The sequence below is a fragment of the Triticum urartu genome, chromosome 5A (assembly GCF_056163025.1).
Source record: "Triticum urartu cultivar PI428250 chromosome 5A, HENAU_Tu73, whole genome shotgun sequence".
NCBI lineage: Eukaryota > Viridiplantae > Streptophyta > Magnoliopsida > Poales > Poaceae > Triticum > Triticum urartu.
This window is the reverse complement of record NC_141877.1, coordinates 507,237,533-507,260,364: the sequence shown is the minus strand read 5'-3', so window position 1 is coordinate 507,260,364 and position 22,832 is coordinate 507,237,533.

The window sequence follows — 22,832 nt, the reverse complement described above, 5'->3', positions numbered from 1 at the left end:
GGCATACGTCTATAAGCAAAAGTACCAAAAGGGCATGTAAAAGTAGTCTTTGATTGATCTCTAGCCGACACAGGTATTTGAGAGAAACTAGAATAACCATATAGAAAGCAATAGTGTGTATGTTTGCATAATCTTTCTAGCATTTGATCAATAAAAGGTAAGGGTAATGATCTTTCTTAGTAGCTTTATTTAATTTGCGGAAATCAATTACCATCCTATAACCTGTGATAATTCTTTGTGGAATCAATTCATCTTTATCATTAGGAACAACAGTAATACCTCCCTTCTTAGGGACACAATGGACAGGACTTACCCACTCACTATCAGCAACGGGATAGATTATACCTGCCTCCAAAAGCTTTAGTATTTCTTTTCTTACTACTTCTTTCATTTTAGGATTCAGACGTCGTTGAGGATCACGAACTGGTTTGGCATCTGCTTCCAAATTTATTTTATGTTGACATAGAGTGGGACTAATGCCCTTAAGATCATCAAGAGTATATCCAATAGCAGCACGATGCTTCTTCAGAGTTTTCAATAACCTTTCTTCTTCATGCTCTGAAAGGTTAGCACTAATAATAACATGATATATCTTCTTTTCATCAAGATAAGCATATTTAAGATTATCAGGCAACGGTTTAAGCTCAAACACAGGATCACCCTTGGGTGGAGGTGGATCCCCTAAAATTTCAACAGGCAAATTATGTTGCAGAATAGGTTCCTGATTAAAGAATACTTCATCTATTTCCCTTCTTTCATTCATGAACATATCATTTTCATGGTCTAGCAGATAGTGTTCTAAAGGATCACTTGGAGGTACGGCAATAGAAGCAAGACCAATAATTTCATCCTTACTAGGTAATTCTTCCCCACGATGTTGTTTACTAAATTTAGAGAAACTAAACTCATGAACCATATCATCCAAGCCAACAGTAACAACATTCTTTATGCAATCTATGGTAGCATTGACAGTATTTAAGAAGGGTCTACCAAATATAATGGGACAAAAACTATCTTGTGGGGAACCAAGAACAAGAAAATCAGCAGGATATTTAGTTTTCCCACACAATACTTCAACATCTCTAACAATTTCAATTGGTGCAATAGTATCTCTATTAGCAAGTTTAATAGTAACATCAATATCTTCTAACTCAGCAGGTGCAATTTCATTCTTAATTTCTTCATATAAATCAATAGGTATTACACTAGCACTAGCACCCATATCACATAAGCCATGATAACAATGATCTCCTATTTTAACAGAAATAACAGGCACGCCTACCACGGGTCTATGTTTATCTTTATCACAAGGTTTAGCAATTCTAGCAGTTTCACCTTCGAACTGAATAACATGCCCATCAGTATTATCGGACAAGAGATCTTTAACAATAGCAATATTAGGTTCTACTTTAACTTGCTCAGGAGGTGTATAAGTTCTAACATTGCTTTTACGAACAATAGTTAAAGCTTTAGCATGATCCTTTATTCTAACAGGGAAATGTGGTTTCTCAATATAAGAAGTAGGAACAATAGGATCATTATAGGTGACAGTCTTTTCTTCAACTTTAATAGGTGCATCTACTTTTACTTCTATGGGAGGATGATATTTAAACCACTTCTCCTTAGGGAGATCAACATAAGTAGCAAAAGATTCACAGAAAGAAGCTACTATCTCAGAGTCAAGTCCATATTTAGAGCTAAACTTACGGAAAATATCGGTATCCATAAAAGATTTAACACAATCAAACTTAGGTGTCATACCTGACTCCTTACCTTCGTCGAGGTCTCAATCTTCAGAGTTGCATTTAATTCTATCCAATAAATTCCATCTGAATTCAATAGTCTTCATCATAAAAGAGCCAGCACAAGAAGTATCGAGCATGATGCGATTGTTATCAGAAAGCCGAGCATAAAAACTTTGCATAATTATTTCTCTCGGGAGCTCATGATTGGGGCATGAATATAACATTGATTTAAGCCTCCCTCAAGCTTGAGCGATGCTTTCTCCTTCAAGAGGCCAGAAATTATATATATAATTGCGATCACGATGAACAAGATGCATAGCGTAATACTTATGATGAAATTCCAACTTCAATCTTTTATAGTCCCATGATCTCATATCATCACATAGCCTATACCATATCAATGCGTCTCCCATCAAAGATAAAGGGAAGATCTTCTTCTTAGAAACATCATCGGGTATACCTGCAAGCTTAAATAATCCACAAACTTCATCCACATATATTAAGTGCTCATGAGGATGCTTTGTTCCATCTCCTGTAAAAGGGTTAGCTAGCAGTTTTTCCATCATACCCGAAGGAAATTCAAAAGGAGTTTCATTTTCAATAGGTTCAATAGGTTGAGGAGCAACTCTTTGCTCTACTGAACGGGGTGAAGATACCCCGAACAAGCCCCTCAGAGAATTACTTTCCATAGTAACAAGTGACAGTAAATTTCAGCACACTATATTTTCCTTACCAAATTCCACCTACCAAAGGCGCTACACTCCCCGGAAACGGTGCCAGAAAAGAGTCTTGATGACCTAAAAGTATAGGGGATCTATCGTAGTCCTTTCGATAAGTAAGAGTGTCGAACCCAACGAGGAGCAGAAGGAAATGATCAGCGGTTTTCAGCAAGGTATTCTCTGCAAGTACTGAAATAGGTGGTAACAGATAGTTTTGTGATAAGATAGATTGTAATGAGCAACAAGTAACAAAAGTAAATAAAGTGCAGCAAGGTGGCCCAATCCTTTTGTAGCAAAGGACAAGCCGGAACAAACTCTTATAATAGGAAAAGCGCTCCCGAGGACACATGGGAATATCGTCAAGCTAGTTTTCATCACGTTCATACGATTCACGTTCGATACTTTGACAATTTGATATGTGGGTGGACCGGTGCTTGGGTGATGTCCTTACTTGAACAAGCATCCAACTTATGATTAACCTCTATTGCAAGCATCTGCAACTACAACAAAACTATTAAGGTAAACCTAACCATAGCATGAAGCATATGGATCCAAATCAGCCCCTTACGAAGCAACGCATAAACTAGGGTTTAAGCTTCTATCACTCTAGCAACCCATCATCTACTTATTACTTCCCAATGCCTTCCTCTAGGCCCAAATAATGGTGAAGTGTTATGTAGTCGACATTCACATAACACCACTAGAGGCTAGACAACATACATCTTATCAAAATATCAAACGAATACCAAATTCACATGACTACTAATAGCAAGACTTCTCCCTTGTCCTCAGGAACGAACGTAAGTACTCACGAAGCATATTCATGTTCATAATCAGAGGGGTAATAATATGCATATAGGATCTAAACATATGATCTTCCACCAAATAAACCAACTAGCATCAACTACAAGGAGTAATCAACACTACTAGCAACCTACTAGCACCAATCCCGGACTTTGAGACAAGAATTGGATACAAGAGATGAACTAGGGTTTGGAGATGAGATGGTGCTGGTGAAGATGTTAATGGAGATTGCCCTCTCCCGATGAGAGGAGCATTGGTGATGACGATGGTGGTGATTTCCCCCTCACAAAGGGAAGTTTCCCCGGCAGAACAGCTCTGCCGGAGCTCTAGATTGGATCCACCAAGGTTCCGCCTTGTGGCGGCGGAGTCTCGTCCCGAAAAGTTCCTCCCTGTTTTTTTCTCATCGAAAGGCCTCATATAGGAGAAGATGGATGTCGGAGAGCCACCAGGGGGCCCACGAGGTAGGGGGGCGCGCCCTAGGGTGGGCGCCCCCCACCCTCGTGAGCAAGGTGTGGGCCCCCTGGCCTTCATCTTTGGCGAGGATTTTTCTTTATTTATTTTAAGACGTTCCGTGTAGTTTCAGGACTTTTGGAGTTGCGCAGAATAAGTCTCTAATATTTGCTCCTTTTCCAGCCCAGAATTCCAACTACCGGCATTCTCCCTCCTTATGTAAACCTTGTAAAATAAGAGAGAATAGCCATAAGTATTATGACATAAAGTGAAATAACAGTCCATAATGCGATAAATATCGATATAAAAGCATGATGCAAAATGGACGTATCAAGCACCCGACGTATATTGGCGATAGAACCAGCGCCGCAAAACCTAGGATATCGCAACTATGCTGGTCGCTGCTTTGCTCTTGTGAGTACCTATTGTCCTATCGCTGTCCTTACATTCATACCTGGTGGATTATGTGACATCATTGTGCATTATAGCTTGCTTATCCACTGTTCTCTCCAAATTATCAGATGTATATTAATGCTTAAATTAATGTAGAATAAACCCAATGCCTATGAAGAAATTTAGTTCTACATTGTTCTTGTAAGTATATGTTGTCCTTATATTTGTCAGCTAGTTCTTCATGTACACTTTGCAGCTTATTTTCCCTTGTCCTCCATTTTTCTACAGATTAGATCTACATTTACTCTTGCCAAAATATTGAATAAAACCAATGTTACTGAAGAAGTTTAGCTCTGCATTGCTCTTGTTAGTGCCTTCTGCCTGTATGCTGTATTTACATTTGTACTCTGCATCTTAAGTTAAATAATCGCCATTTGTTCCTATATTTTCACATCTATATTTACTCGTAACAAAATGTAGAATAAAGGCAATACTCTTGAAGAAGTGTGTGAGGTAAACTTCTTGAATTGCCCCCCCCCCCCATCAATATGGACAAGGCCTTTATAGAGCCTGTCTTCACTACTAATGTAAGTTTGTCCTCCTCGAGCCTTCAAACTTTGTTGTTTATATTTGGATAGATATGAGTGCAAATGCTGTTTATTTTTGTCGTCTGCATCAAATTGCTTGTTCAAATTTTATAAAGTAGAAGTACATAAACATAAGTTTGTCGTTCTCAATTTCAGTCTTTAGTTGTACAATCTAGTTCCTTATTCATACCATGTAAATTAAACTAAACATAGCAAGTTATCTTCTTTAGCACTATGTGTATGCTTGTGTTCTTGATTTGTAATCCAGTGGTGTGGTGAGACTACCAACAATAGCACAATGTCATATCCTCCTATGTCTCAACTATGAACAATACCATATTATATTAATGTTATTTAAATCGTGTCTCTTGATTTACCAATCTAAAATGGTACAAATTGACACTACACTCACCATTCATGCTTATACGTTGTTTAGAACTACGTCTATGCTTGTGTTCTTGATCTATAATCCAGTGGTCTGGTGAAGTTGGCCGCTCCTGCACAATGCCATTTCATGTCGTCTTAACTATGAGCAATGCCTATTATGTTAATGCTATTTTAAACCGTGTATCTTTATTTCTGACAAAGAAATGGGATGAATTGACAGCGATGATGCTTATACGTGCAAAACATGTTATCTACCTACTTGTTTCTCTTTCAGGGTGTCAACAGTGCTGCTAGGAAGAACTGCCAGAATGATAGTGAGACAAACCCATTGTTTGTCCCTCTAACACATATTCTAGAGGAGAAGGCAAAACATATTGAGGGTAGGGATACAACCATCAAACTTACTCAGTGACACGAGCTCGATGAAGTCGCCGCCTGAATCTGTTCGACTTCTTCAGTCTGAAATTCAAGCAGAAATACATGCTTCCGCTCAAATACGACTGGAACTCCAATCTATATGCAAGATTAACCGTAAGTATAGGATGTTTATTGATGCCATGCAGCTTAAGTTGGTGGATATGAGCGCCAAAGAAGCACAATCTCATCAGGTTGCTAAGCTGCTTGCGCTGCAGCTGCTGGGCCGGACTAACCTTTCTTGAACTGTGTTGAAGTGCTGTTGGTTCTATCTATTATTTTGTCCGCCTGTTAACTTCCACTGGTGGCGACCTGCCCAATTTATGTAATTTGATGTCTGGTTGCGCTTTATTATCACTGGCGGCGAACTTTGATGCCGAGGGGATATAATATGCTGTAATTTCTTTGTTGTATAGTCTAGGTTTATTCTTGGTCGGTATGCTGTAATTTAGGCCGGAAGGTTCAGTGTATCTCAGTGTTGTCGGTCTTCAGGGTAGCCCATTACTCACATGGGCCAAAACGTGGGCCTATAATCATCTTGGGCCATTAGCAGGTCTAAACCTTATGGTTGTTTCCTGCCTTTAACAGGCCGAGTAAAGTTCTGGCCAGCTGGGCCAGATAATACAATGGGCTTTTAGCAGGCTAAAACCTAGATTGGGCTAGCATTGAGCCGAAAAATTGACGGACCAATACAGGCCAAAACTGCCTAAGGCCCATGTTTGTCCCAAATAGGACGAGCAGTTAATAGGACAAAATATATCTCGGGCCCGTTTGGCCCAATAAAATTATGGGTTTTAAGCAGGCCGGTATCCACGCAGGCCATAGGCCCAAAAGTGTCACGGTCCATTATCAGATGGGCTATAAGCAGGTGTGCTTCAACGTGGGCTGTAATTAGGCCCAACTGTTACACGGGCCATTAACAGGCCGATAGGCCGGTTGGGCTGAAATTTATCCATGAAGACTACGGGCCATTAAGAGGCCTAAAGTTACTTTGGACAAGAAATAGCCCAGTTTATGCGTGGGCTGTTAAATGGCCTAAAGTTAAACCAGGCCGACAACGTCCCAGATACTCCACGGCCCGCTAACAGGCTGAAACTATTATCAGGCCGAACTAGTAAACGGGCATTTAATTGGTTAAAATACAAACCTGTCTTAGAATGGGCCCAAAGCTACAGTGGCCTGTTAACGGGCCTGATCCGATATGGCCGGTATTTGGCCCAAAACCCGGCAGGCTATGAACGGGCCTGATCTGATATGGGCCTCAATTTGACCCAAAACATGGCAGGCTGTTAACAGGCCAGCCCACTAGTGTTTGAAAAAACATGGTGGGCCTTTAGCTGGGCCGACCTTTTCACCGGAATGGGCCTCTATTGGGCCGGCCACATGTCGACGTATCATAGGCGCCTCCTGTCCAATGAGTGGATGACATGTGTCCCAACGAGGAGCTGATACGTGGTTCCGTCAGCCAATGAGAATTTTACACGTGGAAAATCCTCATTGGTCCGGGCTGTTAATGGGTTATCGAGTCCAAAATTGGACCCGATAGCTTAACAGCGAGCCGTTACGGTCGATGCCACTAGTTGGTCACCCTTGATGAAAGCACTTCTATGATGCGCGATTTATCGTCATGGAAGTGGACACTTCCGTGATGATAATTTTGGTAATGTCACTACTAGGAAAAGGGCTATAGATGAAATTGGCACTAATGGCGCACCAGACATGTGGTGCGCCACTACTATATAGCAGTGGCGCACTAGATATGGGTGCGCCATTAGTGTCCATATTACTAATGGCGCACCTGGTGTCTGGTGCGCCATTACTAGTTTTGTCCTGGCCCCGTACCCCTCCCCAGACTTAGCAGTGGCGCACTAGGGGAAAGTGCGCCATTACTAGTTTTAACTAGTAATGGCGCACCAGTAAGAGATGCGCCATTGCCATCTATACGTACGGCGCACCCCTACCAGTGCGCCATTGCTATCATGTTCTCTCCCCTCCCCTTCCTCCTGACACACCCACCCACCTCCCTCGACTTCGATCTAGATCGGGAAGCCCCGCCCGCCCGCCTCTTCCTCTCCCTCCCGACCACGGCGAGCCCCCTTCCCCCTCCCTCACACCAGATCCAGGGCATGGAGCCGTGGTGAGCTCCTTCCCCAACCCTCCTCACCAGATCCAGAGGAGAGCTGGTGACCACATCCTCCGACAAGGGCGTTGCTCTGGGGTGTGGAGGCCGTCGAGCTGCAGGAGGAGGAGCTCCCCGCCACCCCAAGGACCCAGATCCAGCCGCCACGGCCATAGCCGGGCTTCCAGATCCTCATCGTCGTTGAGCTAGCCCATGATTGATGAACGGCGGCGGATCCGGTGGCAAGGCCAAGGTGCCGCAGGCGATGGCGCTGGTGGAGGGTGGTTTCTTCTCCACATCCACGCGCCGGGAGAGGAAGCAGCCTCTGCGTTGTTCTGCACCAAGTTCGGCAAGGGGGGACGCGCGGCCGTCCTCCTCCTGCTCTGCATCCATGACACTCATCTCGAAAGGTATTGTGCCTCTCCCGCATTAGTCCTGCTTCTGAATCGATCTGCATAGCTGATTTTTGCCTATTGCTCTGTTTGCCTGCAGGGGAGGTACCGCTGGAGCTCTAAGGCAGCCTCAAACACCACCGATCTGGTCGGAGGTTGGGCAGATAAGGCCTTGCATCTCCTGCTCCTTCCCATGTATGTGTTCATCCCAGTCTCTGACTCTCTGTCTAGACTTAACTACGTAGCGGCTACCTAGTATGGATATGATTACGAGCTAGCCGGATTGGATTATGTAGCCTACCTCAATGCTTAATTAGTCTGGCGGTTTCTTGCACGCATACATGCATGCATCATGGTAGAGAATTGAAATCACTATATCTGTGTATGATGTGTTAAAAAATATCTGTAGAGTCCTGCGCAGGTCATCGTTGGAGGAGAGGATGATGGTGAAGCAGCAGAGGATGATGGTGCCCGGCCATGGCGAGCGAGGAAGCCCCAAGATTGATAGGTGGCTCCATCCTGTCGTAAGTTCAGATATCGCACATCCTATACGTTGTGCAAATCGGAGAGATCCAGAATGCTTTTCTCATGTATTTTTGTTATCTCAGGTATGGATTTGGGGCGTATTTCAAGCAGGTAATAACCTACTCTGATGCTTTCGGTCTAAGAGGAAAGTGTGCCACCCCTATCCTCAAGCAGGTAATAATTAATCATTTATGAGCTGATGGACAACAATTACTCTATTCTTCCACCATTGCATCACTTAATCAAATGTCATCATGTATCAATGATGTGAATATGTGAAAAAAATCGTCTGTGCTCTGTTTTCTTATTTGGATGAAAACCAGGCAGTGTAGTATCACGCCACTATAATAAAAATTATGATTCTATTTCATTTTTTGTTTTTAAATTATTTTTCCTTATAGGTTGTTTTCTGTAAATTTAGATTTTTTTTGTTTTCCAAATACATTACTAGTGGCGCATTTAAGCCCTTATTAGTGGCGCACCTTCCTTTATTACTAGTGGCGCACCTATAAGGTTATTAGTGGCGCACCTGGAGGGAATACCAGTGGAGCACCGAATGGTATACTAATGGCGCACCACATGGTGCGCCATTAGTATCTGGTATACTAATGGCACACCTGTGGTGCGCCATTAGTAAAAAATTCTAGTGGCGTGATACTAATGGCGCACCGGTGGTGCGCCATTAGTAGGCCTTTTCCTAGTAGTGTGTCATGGAACACATCTACGACATCACAGGTATGGCTATCTTGATTCTGTCATAAAATCGTCATGGATGTACATGCATGATAGAAAACGTGACCTGCTATGACAAACATGTATCATCACGGAAGTGTATTTTTTTATAGTGTAGATCAATACGCTTAATTGGACTTTCACAAAGCACATACCTTGGTATAGTTTTGAAGAAGTTCAAAATTGATCAGTCAAAGAAAGGGTTCTTGCCTGTGTTACAAGATGTGAAGTTGATTCAGACTCAATGCCCGAACACTACAGAAGATAGATAGAAAATGAAAGTCATTCCCTATGCCTCGGCCATAGATTCTATCATGTATGCAATGTTGTGTACCAGACCTGATGTGTGCCTTGCTATTAGTTTAGCAGGGAGGTACCAAAGTAATCCAGGAGTGGATCACTGGACAGCGGTTAAGAACATCCTGGAATACCTGAAAAGGACTAAGGATATGTTTCTCGTTTATGTAGGTGACAAAGAGCTCATCGTAAATGGTTACGTCGATGCAAGCTTTGACACTGATCTGGATGACTCGAAGTCACAAACCGGATACGTATTTATATTGAATGGTGGAGCTGTCAGTTGGTGCAGTTCCAAACATAGCATCATGGAGGGATCTACGTGTGAAGCGAAGTACATAGCTGCTTGGGAAGCAGCAAATGAAGGAGTCTGGATGAAGGAGTTCATATCTGATCTAGGTGTTATACCTAGTGCATCGGGTCCAATTAAAAACTTTTGTGACAATACTGGAGCAATTGCCTTGGCGAAGGAATCAAGATTTCACAAGAGAACCAAACACATCAGGAGATGATTCAATTCCATCCATGATCAAGTGAAGGAGGGATACATAGAGATTTGCAAGATACATACGGATCTGAATGTTGTAGACCCGTTGACTAAGCCTCTCTCATGAGCAAAATATGATCAGAACCAAGACTCCATGGGTGTTATAATCATTACTATGTAATCTAGATTATTGACTCTAGTGCAAGTGGGAGACTGAAGGAAATATGCCCTAGAGGCAATAATGAAGTTGTTGTTTATATTTCCTTATATCATGATAAATGTTTATTATTCATGCTAGAATTGTATTAACCGGAAACTTAGTACATGTGTGAATACACAGACAAACAGAGTGTCCCTAGTATGCCTCTACTAGACTAGCTCGTTAATCAAAGATGGTTAAGTTTCCTGACCATAGACATGTGTTGTCATTTGATGAACGGGATCACATCATTAGAGAATGAAGTGATGGACAAGACCCATTTGTTAGCTTAGCATAATAATCGTTTAGTTTTATGGCTATTGCTTTCTTCATGACTTATACATGTTCCTCTAACTATGAGATTATGCAACTCCTGAATACCGGAGGAACACCTTGTGTGCTATCAAACATCACAATGTAACTGGGTGATTATAAAGATGCTCTACATGTGTCTCTGATGATGTTTGTTGAGTTGGCATAGATCGAGAATAGGATTTGTCACTCCGTGTATCGGAGAGGTATCTTTGGGCCCTCTCAGTAATGCACATCACTATGAGCCTTGCAAGCAATGTGTCTAATGAGTTAACCACGGGATGATTTATTACAAAACAAGTAAAGAAACTTGCCGGTAATGAGATTGAACTTGGTATGATGATAGCGACGATCGAATCTCGGGAAAGTAACATACCGATGACAAAGGGAACAACGTACGTTGTTATTCGGTTTGACCGATAAAGATCTTCGTAGAATATGTAGGAGCCAATATGAGCATCTAGGTTCCGCTATTGGTTATTGACCAGAGATGTGTCTCGGTCATGTCTACATAGTTCTCAGACCCGTAAGGTCCGCACGCTTAACGTTCGATGACGATTTGTATTATGAGTTATGTGATTCGATGAACCAAAGTTTGTTTGGAGTCCCGTAACATGACGAGGAGTCTCGAAATGGTCGAGACATAAAGATTGATATATTGGAAGGTTATGTTTGGACACCGGAATGGTTTCGGAAAGGTTCAAGCATTTTCCGGAGTACCGGGGGTTATCGGAACCCCCCGGGAGTTAATGGGCCTTCATGTGCCCTAGTAGAGAGAGGAGGCGTCAGCCAGCTGGTGGCGCGCGCCCCCACAAGCCCAAACCAAATTGGACTAGGGTTGCGGGGGCCGCCCCCCCTTTCCTTCCCTCCTTCTCCTAGTGGGAATAGGAAAGGGGGGGCGAATCCTACTTGGACCGGGAGTCCAAGTAGGACTCCCCCCATGGCGCGCCCCCTGAGGGAGTCCTGGATTAGGGGGTGTCCGGATGGCCGGACTATACCTTCAGCCGGACTCCTGGACTATGAAGATACAAGATTGAAGACTTCGTCCTGTGTCCGGAAGGGACTTTCCTTGGCGTGGAAGGCAAGCTTGGCGATATGGATATGCAGATCTCCTACCATTGTAACCGACTTTGTGTAACCCTAACCCTCTCCGGTGTCTATATAAACCGAAGGGTTTTAGTCTGTAGGACAACATACACAACAACAGTCATACCATAGGCTAGCTTCTAGGGTTTAGCCTCTCCGATCTCGTGGTAGATCTACTCTTGTACTACCCATATCATCAATATTAATCAAGCAGGACGTAGGGTTTTACCTCCATTGAGAGGGCCCGAACCTGGGTAAAACTTTGTGTCCCTTGCCTCCTGTTACCATCCGGCCTAGACGCACAGTTCGGGACCCCCTACCCGAGATCCGCTGGTTTTGACACCGACATTGGTGCTTTCATTGAGAGTTCCTCTATGTCGTCGCCATCAGGCTCGATGGCTCCTACGATCATCAATAGAGATGCAGTCCAGGGTGAGACCTTCCACCTTGGACATATGTTCGCCTTCGGCGGCTTCGCACTGTGGGCCAATTCATTTGGCCATCTAGAGCAGATCGAAAGCTATGCCGCTGGCCATCCAGTCAGATTTGGAAGCTTAAACTACACGGTTGACATCCGCGGGGACTTGATCTTCGACGGATTCGAGCCACTGCCGAGCACGCCGCACTGTCACGACGAGCATGATCTAGCTCTGCCGCCGAACAGTGCCCTGGAGGCCGCACCCGCATCGGCTTCGACCCTTAATTCGGAGCCAACTGCGCCGATCGAGGATGGGTGGTTGGACGCCACCTCGGGGGCTGCGATCCCAACGGTGATCGAGCCGAACACCGGCCCCGCACTCTGCGAGACTCGTGACTCCAAGGAGCCGGACTCCTCTCCGAACTCCGAACCCTCCGCGCCCCTGCGGATCGAATCCAATTGGGTGTCGATCATGGAGTTTACTGCCGCGGACATCTTTTAGCACTCGCCTTTTGGCGATATTCTGAAGACACTGAACTCTCTCTCTTTATCAGGAGAGCCCTGGCCGGACTACGCTCAGCAAGGTTGGGATACGGACGATGAAGAAATTCAAAGCCCACCCACCACCCACTTTATAGCCACTATCGACGATTTAACCGACATGCTCGACTTCGACTCCGAAGACATCGACGGTATATGGACGCCGATGATGGAGACAATGAAGAACTAGGGCCTATTGGGCCCTGGAACGCCACCTCGTCATATGACGTATACATGGTGGTCGCACCAAAAGATGACGACGAGGAGCGGAAGGACGCACCGAAGGCTTGTTCCCTCGAAAGGCAGTCAAAGCGGCGACGCAAGCGCCGCCCCAAATCCCGCCTCGATAGAAATAGCGATCACACAAACCCAGCGCTGGAGCAGGGCGAACCGCTACCGGACAACGGCAACCCGTATAATCAAACCGAACAAACAAATTCTATCGAGGATAATGGTCCGGACGACATAACGCCGGACAGGCACCCGGAGCAGCAGAATGCCCGTAAAAGGCTTGTTGCCACCGCGAGGAGTCTTAAAAAGCAGAAGCAAAGGCTCAAGGACGCGCAAGACACACTCCAAATCAGATGGAGTAAAATACTCTAACACTGCAGCAAGGTACGGCGACAATCGCCCCTCCAAGAGCTACCCAAAGCGGAAGCTGCTACCCGAATTCAATGAGGAGGCCTCAGACCCCCCACAACCAAATATCAAAGCAGCCACCTAGTCGGATAGACGACCCCTCTACCAACACAGAGCGGCATACAACGCCGCTCACAATACAATACGCAACCCATGCGAGGGCTCGCACCCAAAGGACGACGCAACAAGATCCATCTATGGACCACGCAAGCGCGCCCCAGCATACAATGCAACACAACAAACATCCGAACAACGCGGTACACCCAGCTACAGGGGTGCCGCACACCCCCTATGTTTTACCGATGAGGTGCTGGACCATGAATTTCCAGAGGGATTCAAGCCCGTAAACATAGAGGCATACGACGGAACAACAGACCCTGGGGTCTGGATTGAGGACTGCATCCTTCATATCCATATGGCTCGAGGAGATGATCTCCATGCCATCAAGTACTTACCCCTCAAGCTCAAAGGGCCAGCTCGTCACTTGCTCAAAGGCCTCCTCGAAAGCTCCATTGGAAGTTGGGAAGAGCTCGAAGACGCCTTTCCGGCAAATTTTCAAGGGACTTATGTCCGACCTCCGGATGCGGACTATTTGAGTCATATAACTCAACAGCCCGGAGAGTCAGCCCGAAAGCTTTGGAACAGGTTTCTTACTAAAAAAGAACCAGATTGTCGACTATCCGGACGCTGAAGCCTTGGCAGCTTTCAAGCATAGTGTCCGTGACGAATGGCTCGCCAGACACCTTGACCAAAATAAGCCGAGAACGATGGCCGCATTAACAAACCTCATGACCCGCTTTTTCGCGGGTGAGGACAGCTGGCTAGTCAGATGCAGCACCAGCGACCCTAGTACATCTGAAGTTAGAGATGTAAACGGGAAATCACGGCGCAACAGCAATAACAAACGCCGGAATAAAGAAGACAGCATGAAGGACACGGCAGTAAATGCCGGATTCAAAAGCTCTCGGCCAGGTCAAAACCCGCCCCCTAAAGGCACCAGGGATGAACTGTCCAGCCTCAACAAAATTCTGGACCAAGTATGTCAGATCCATAGTACCCCTGGTAAACCTGCTAATCATACCCACAGAGAATGTTGGGTCTTCAAGCAGTCCGGAAGCAAAACACCGTACACAAGGGGGAGGGTACACCAAGTGAAGACGAGGACGATCCCCCCAAGCAAGACACGGGGGAACAAAAGAAATTTCCACCTGAAGTCAAAACAGTAAACATGTTACACGTGATCAAGGGAAAAAACAATGCGGCACTCCCAGGAAAATATACCCAAGTGCCTGTCACCGCGAAGTCCTGCCACTGGTCGTTTCAACCGATCACGTTCGACCATCGCGATTACTCAGCAAGTATCTGACACGCAGGATGGGCTGCCCTGGTATTAGACCCAGTAATTGGCGGATATCACTTCACACGAGTCTTGATGGACGGCGGCAGTAGCCTAAACCTAATATATCAGGATACAATCCGCGGAATGGAGTTAAACCCAACACAAATTTGCCATAGCAATACTAACTTTAAAGGAGTAACGCCAGGCCCAGGGGCTCGTTGTACGGGCTCCCTCCTACTACAAGTTATACTCGGCTCCCCCGATAACTTCCGTCGCGAGCATTTAACTTTCCACATCGCTCCGTTTTAAAGTGGCTATCAAGCACTGCTTGGACGCGAAGCTTTCGCTCACTTTAATGCAATACCACACTATGCCTCCCTCACAATCAAGATGCCCGGTCCACGTGGCATCATTACAGTGCAAGGAAATATCAAGCGATCTCTATGCGCCGAAGAGAGTGAGCCTGCCTTGGCAGCCGCACACTAAAGGCGCCCGGACCAGCGAAAGCATCCAATAGGTCGTCAAGACCTCAGACACAACTAATCGAGTCCGGCGCCGCTACTTATACCGAATAAATGGTCACACCCCTATTTGTCAATACAAGGGGCTCAACACGCGCAGACAAGTGGCAATTTCTTGAATTACACATGGTTTCTTTAACAAACTATCTTTTTGCACGACAACTTTTTCACCTAAATTCCTCTCTTTTACAGACGATCATCGTGCTACACCCGTCCAGGATACAGCACAACGGAGACACAGGCGCAGACGTGCAGCAGGGACCCGCTCCAAGGATTCTTTTTAGATTAAGACCCTGCGTAAACCTTTTTTTACTGTCTCTTGTTGATACATATCCACCGTTGAGAAGGATGCTGACGTCTTGGCATGTGGCCACGTCAGAACAATGCACGTACCTGGACACAAGGGACTTCTTACAAAGGCCATTATTTAGGCCCGGTTTATACCATAAAGACCGAATACCTTAGGGAGTGTTCGGCGTCGCGAGTTTGGCCCTATATGCATCAGCTCCGAATCATTGTCTTTGGTCAAATGTTGGGTTTTCCCGGCTCCTGTGTTTTGGTGCCTTACGTTCCGCTTTACCGGCTAAGGTAGCACCAGGAGAACTACTGCGATTGTGCCCTGGTTCACCCGGACGAGCACCTCAGTAGAGAAAGCCGAAAACTGACTGTCATGATATAGCGTGAGACTGGTCAACCACTCAATGACCTGTGGGAATGTTAGAATTCCTCCGCCTTAACAAAGGGCCGTTTTCCGGCCAGGCATGTACGCACCCCGAGAACGGGAGAGTGCGGAGCCACCAGGGGCTATCTAGTAGCCCCACTGTCAAACTCCTATGGCTAAGTGAAAGTGCTAAAGCATTATAGTCCGGTTGCCTCGCTCGCTCCGCTATCACCTCCTTAATAGGACCAAGACGTTGGGTTAAGTGTGAACGCATGTTTTTGCGAGCACATCCGCATTATATGCGTGGGGGTTGCAGCCGACGACTGCAATCTTTCAGGTTATACACATGTATACATGAACGGCCGCCCAAGAGGCATCATATTACTTTCAGGCAAAAGTATAAAAATAGCCTTATGAAAATTTATAAAAGCATTTCGCTTAAAATGAAATTACATATCACTCAAACATAATATTTTTTGAGCACTGGGTCTCTACCAAACGAGCACCCTCAAGAACTTCTTCAAAGTAGTGCTCAGCAGCCCTTCGACCTATGGCCGAATCCCACGCTGCAACAGTGGTAGCATCCATCTTCGCCCAGTATGCTTTAACACGGGCAAAGGCCATCCGTGCGCCCTCTATGCATGCCGACCTCTTCATCGTATTAATGCGTGACACCACGTCAAGGAACTGCTGCACCAAGCTGAAATAGCTATTCGGTTTTGACCTTTCCGGCCACAGCTGATCCACAACAGACCTCATGGAGAGTCCGGACAACCTATTTAGTTTGGCCCATTCGGCTAATTGGTCAGTCAATGAAAGTGGACGCTCGGGAGAATGGAATTGTCTCCAAAACAGTTGGTCTACTTCACGGTCCGTCTGACCCTGGAAGTACTTGGCTGCATCGGCAGCGCTTGCCACCAAATCCATATACACATCAACCGAACTCCACAGCCGATCCAGAGGGGCATACCATGGATCTCCAAACTTCCTCCGCAACATAAAGGATTTCCTAGCTACAATATCCCCAGCTTCCCGCAGCTCCTTCTTTGCCCTCATAGCAGAGCGGAGGTCTTTTTTCGTCGCAGCAGCCTTCTCAAGGTCCGATGCCTTCGCTTGGTTTTCCTTTTCAAGAACCCGGCAACGGTCGGCGGCGGCTTTTAATTCTATGGCCATCTTGGCCATCTTGTCTCGGCTCTCGCCATGCACGGCCTTCTCGGCTTGCAACTCTTCGGCCGCCTTCAAAGCAGTCGCATTACCCAACCTCGCTTGTTCCTTGGCTCGGGCAAGTTCTGCCCGCAAGGCTTCAACAGTGGCAGCTCCATCTGCAGTCACAACATATTAAAGATGCTGGCATCATGCTGCTCTTCCTATTGTGGCGTTTACTAGATAATGACACTTACCCTGTGCCTCGTCAAGCCTTTTGTTAACAAGCTCGATGTCGGCGTCTGCCGCATCCAACTGCCGTTCTAAATGGGCGAACTCGCTAGTCCGCCTAGCCACCGGAGCTACCATCACCTGCACATAGAGGCAGTATGGTTATTACCTAGGAATATGATCCTCTGCTCGTCGTCGTTTTCGACGACAACCAGAGTCTCAGGGGCTACTATCTACACAGGGCACACCTAGCATGTGCAGGACTATCATACATTCTTTTACGTACCTCAAAGCCTGTCAGTAGACTCATAAAAGCTTCATGCAATCCGCTTTCGGCGGACGATATTCTCTCCATCACCGTATTCATCAACACACGGTGTTCATCTGAGATGGCCGCTCGCCCCACCAACTCCCTCAGAACATTCGATCGCACACTAGACGGTGCCGGACTCTTTTGTCTGCTCTCTTCGGGAGCCGGACACTGGGAGCTTCAGGGGTCAATGGGATTATCTTCCGGCCTCACCGGACTCGGAGAGGCCCTCCGCGATGACACTTTAGGGTCGCCCGCTTCCGGAGCAGAGGAGTCTGGAGGAGGCGTTTCGCTCTCCATCATCTCTGGAAGAAGATCCCCCGAAGACGAGCTCATTTGAGAGGGGCTAAGGCCCGAACTGCAAAAATATATGCGGTGGTTATTCTCTCAGAAGAAAAAGATGGCATATCAGTACTATTAAAGTATTTTGGGTCACTTACGACTCGCGGGAGAATTGATCCCCCCGTGGACTTTGTGCGGCAACAGTGCCCCCCAAGGTAGGACCCTCTGTGGGAGACTTCTCCCGTTTGGAAGCTTCAGCTTCCGAATCCCGGGCGCAGTCCTTTTCCTCTTCTGGTCGTCTTGCTTCATGGAGACGCTCGCTCCCTCGGTTAGAACGGGCAGCGTTGGGGGCCCGCGTCCGCCCGTATTATCCTCCACAGTATCTTCCTTCAAGGGCTCCGGGCAAGGTGCGGTCTGGAGCATCTTTTCCAATACCGGATTTTCCAAACCTTCAGGGAGGGGGGCCGAACACCGAATCAACTTCGCCTTTGTTAGCCAGTCCTGGTCAAAAAGCAAACTCTCAGAAATGACTTCGTCACAAAGGAGAGATAGTATGTTCGGCCGAAAGATGCCTTACCTGCTCGGCGGCGCGGTTACTACTCAGGCCCACGTCCTCGATGATTTCCGGACACTCCACCTGAGGTCCGAAGAATGAATTGTACATCTACTCGTGCGTCAGGCCGAGAAAATTTGAATGACATGCGGTCCCTTGGGATTGAACTCCCACAGGCAAAGAGGCCAGCGTTTGCAAGGCTGGACTGGACGAACCAGCATAACTTGTATTACCGCAACCAAACTGAAATCTCCATTGAAGAGATCTCGAATACGGCTTTGCAGTATAGGCACGTCCTTGGCTGGACCCCAGCTCAGACCTCTGCTGATCCATGACATCAATTGGGGTGGAGGGCCTGAGCGGAAAACAGGGGCGGTCGCCCACTTGGCACTTCTAGGAGCCGTGATGTAGAACCACTCCTGTTGCCACAATTCAGACACCTCTGGGATGGAACCTTTGGGCCACAGAGCTCCCGTCATCTTGTGTATTGAGGCACCTCCACACGCTGCATGTTGCCCCACGATCATCTTCAGCTTTACTTCAAAGGTCTTGAGCCATAGGCCAAAGTGAGGGGTAACCCGGAGAAAGGCCTCGCACACGACAATAAATGTCGTGATATGAAGAAAGGAGTCCCGAGCTAGATCATGGAAGTCTAGCCCATAATAAAACATCAAACCCCTGACGAAAGGATCCAGAGCAAGGCCTAGACCTCGGAGGAAGTGGGAGACGAACACGACGTTCTCGTTGGGTTCAGGGGTGGGGATGGCCTGCCCTCGGGGAGGCAGCCGATGCAAAATCTCGGCGGTCAGATATCTGGCCTCCCTCAACTTTTTGATGTCTTCTTCCATGACGGAGGAAGGCACCCATCGGCCTTGAAGGCTAGATCCGGACATGACTGAAGGTTCGGAGCACCTGACCTGAACTTCGGGCGTTTGAGCTTGAGGTGGGGAAAGGATTCGATTGAGCACGGGAGGGAAAAATAAAAGCCTTGTCCCCTTTATAAAGAGGGTGAATATCAAGCATCCTCTCCGTGTCCGTTTGGACTTGCCTATAATCTAGGAGTCCTAGAAGCGGTTGGGTTACCCACGCCCGTATTGATGAGAATCCCGGAATAAGGGGACACGATCTCTGCTTTAACAAGACGTGCCAAGGAAACCGCCTCGCATGACGCGCTGAGGTGGGATAATAAAACGACTCGGATAAAGGCTTGGCCGTGGTGTGTTACACTACGGAGTACGTCAGCAGATTAGATTTGTGTAAATATTATTCTCTCTATGGCAATATGTGGAGACTTATTTTGTAGAGCCGGACACTATCTTTGTGTTTAAAATCTTCTATGAAGTACTTGGAGGAGGAACCCGCCTTGCAATGCCGAAGACAATCTGCGCGCCGGACTCGTCATCATTGAAGCCTGGTTCAGGGGCTACTGAGGGAGTCCTCGATTAGGGGGTGTCCGGATGGCCGGACTATACCTTCAGCCGGACTCTTGGACTATGAAGATACAAGATTGAAGACTTCGTCCCGTGTCCGGAAGGGACTTTCCTTGGCGTGGAAGGCAAGCTTGGCGATACGGATATGCAGATCTCCTACCATTATAACCGACTTTGTGTAACCCTAACCCTCTCTGGTGTTTATATAAACTAGAGGGTTTTAGTCCGTAGGACAACATACACAACAACAATCATACCATAGGCTAGCTTCTAGGGTTTAGCCTCTCCGATCTCCTGGTAGATCTACTCTTGTACTACCCATATCATCAATATTAATCAAGCAAGCCGTAGGGTTTTACCTCCATTGAGAGGGCCCGAACCTGGGTAAAACTTCGTGTCCCTTGCCTCCTATTACCATCCGGCCTAGACGCACAGTTCGGGATCCCCTAACCGTGATCCGCCGGTTTTGACACCGACACCCCCCTTGGGGCCGCCACCTCTCCTCCCCCCTTTATATACATGGGAGGGGGCACCCCAAAGACACACCAAGTCTTCTCTTAGTCGTGTGCGGTGCCCCCCTCCACAGTTACACACCTCGATCATATCATTGTAGTGCTCAGGTGAAGCTCTGCGCCGGTAACTTCATCATCACCGTCACCACACCGTTGTGCTGACGGAACTCTCCCTCCTCCTCAACTGGATCAAGAGATCGAGGGACGTCATCGAGCTGAACGTGTGCTGAACATGGAGGTGTCGTACGTTCGGTGTTTGGATCGGTTGGATCGCGAAGACGTCCGACTAAATGAACCACGTTGCTAAACGCTTCCGCTTTCGGTCTACGAGGGTACATGGACACACTCTCCCCACTTCTTGCTATGCTTCTCCTAAATAGATCTTGCGTGATCGTAGGAAAATTTTGAACTACTACGTTCCCCAACATCCATACCATACTTCCTCTAGAAACAAAGTCTGTGGTACTTATTGATTTGATCCACTATTCCAGCAGGCAGAGAAAGCGTGCTCATGAAAAAGGTTGGCAGGCTAGTGAAGATGGACTTAATGAGTGTAAGCTTGTCTCCATAGGACAAGAATGTGGAGCAGCCTGCAAGTCTTATCAATTCTTTTAATAACAAGACCAAAGTCTTCTAGCTTGGGTTTGAGCAGACTTAGGGGCAGGCTAAGGTAAGTGAAAGGGAGGCTGCCAATGATGCGTCCAAGCTACTGGCTAAAATATGCATCTTTTGTTGACTAGTGTTGATTGGAATCATTGCAGATTTTCAAAATTGACACTTAAGCTAGTGTAGCTAGTGAAATGCATAAAAAGACTCTTGAGTTGCTCTAATTCAGTCTGCATAAGAAGACTCTTGAGTTGCTCTAATTGAATCTGCATGTAGGCATAATAAGGACAGTATCATCTGCATACTGTATACCTGAGAAATCGGGGCAGGGGTGCAGATCCAGGGGTTTTGATATGAGGCTGTTCTCCATTGCTTTATTCAGAATTGTTTGGAGCAGATCAACAACTAGCACAAATAGAAGTGGAGAAATGGGGTCTCCCTATCTAACACCTCTTTTATAGAGAAATTGTTTGCCAGGAACACCATTGAGAAGTGCTAAAGAGAAGTCAGATGTAAAGATCATAACCATCTACATGAGCCATCTAGGCCCAAAACCTCTTGCGATTAGGATTTCTCTGAAGGTTTGATGTTCAATCAGATCAAAAGCTTTCACAAAGTCCAGCTTGAGGATGATCAAGTTTTTGTTAGAATTTTACACTCATGGATGTACTCATAAGCCCAAGCCAAACAATCTTGAATGGATCTTGATTTTAAGAAACCATGCTGATTTGTATGTACCAATTTCAGTATCACTTTCTGCAGTCTGTTGGCAAGAAGCTTAGTAATAATCTTGATAGAGCAATTGAGAAGTGAGATGGGCCTGAAATCATTGGGGGAAATTGATGCATCTTTTTTGGGATGAGTATGATGAAAGAGTTGTTAATGCTCTGCAAGTTGATGCATCCTGTGAAGAAATCCTCTATCAATGCATAAAAATTAGGTGCCATAATATCCCAGTAGAATTTCACAAAATCTGTGTTGAAACCATCTAGCCCAGGAGCCTTATCTGAGGGAAGCTCTTGCATAACTTCATCAGTCTCTTCTTTAGAAAAAGGCTACTCTAACATTGAGAGATCAGTGTTTCTTTTCAACCAAAATATCCGGATTGAGAAGATTAAAAGTAGGAATAAAGGTGCTGAGTGATTTCCTAAAATCATTCAGGAGGATGCCAGCCTTCGCATTTTGATCTCTGAAGATTTCACCAGCATCACATTGTAGACTTTCAATGTGATTAACTATGTACCTTATGGTGGCCTTAGCTTGAAAGTATTTGGAGTTGGCATCACCGAACTTGTCCCATCTAATAGTGGCCCTTTGTTGCGAGTAAATCTTCTGCGGTTCCAGTAGATGAAGAAGATGATCTTTAGGAAAATTCATGCCATTCCACTCTAGGATAGATAGCGGTTTGAACTCCTCCATGGTATCAAGAAAGAGGATCATTTCATTTGTGGCTCTGATTGAATTTCTCAACTAGGAAACTGTCTGTGACCAAAATTTTAGGCATTTCCTCAACCTCTTAAACTTAGCGGAGATTTTCTTAGCAGTATTAATTATGTGAATATCTTGCTCCCAGCTCTGTTTGACAACTTCTTTGGATCCCTATATTTTCATCTAGAAGTTTTCAAACCTAAAAAGTCTTAGCCTTGGGGATGTGGGTGCCAATTTGAATCAAACAAGGAGTGTGATCAGAAATTGGTTTCGTGGTGTCCGGCAGTAGGGAAACAAGTGGTATGCGACTATTAGGAAGCCTGATGTGGTCCACGAGCTTGGCGGGACATCCCGGAGCTAGCGATGCGCGCCTATGATGCCAAAGGGCTCGAGTTCTATACGAAAGGGGTGCTTCTAAACTTACCTGAGCATCGTGAGTGCGCGGAGTTCCTCGCGCAGAGAACACAAGGATATGCATGAAGACTAAGGAGAAGGAGAACCTCCAGGTCGAGATGCAGTTCTTCGACCCCATGGTGAGGCAGCTTGTGACTCATGAGCAACTTGTGGAGAT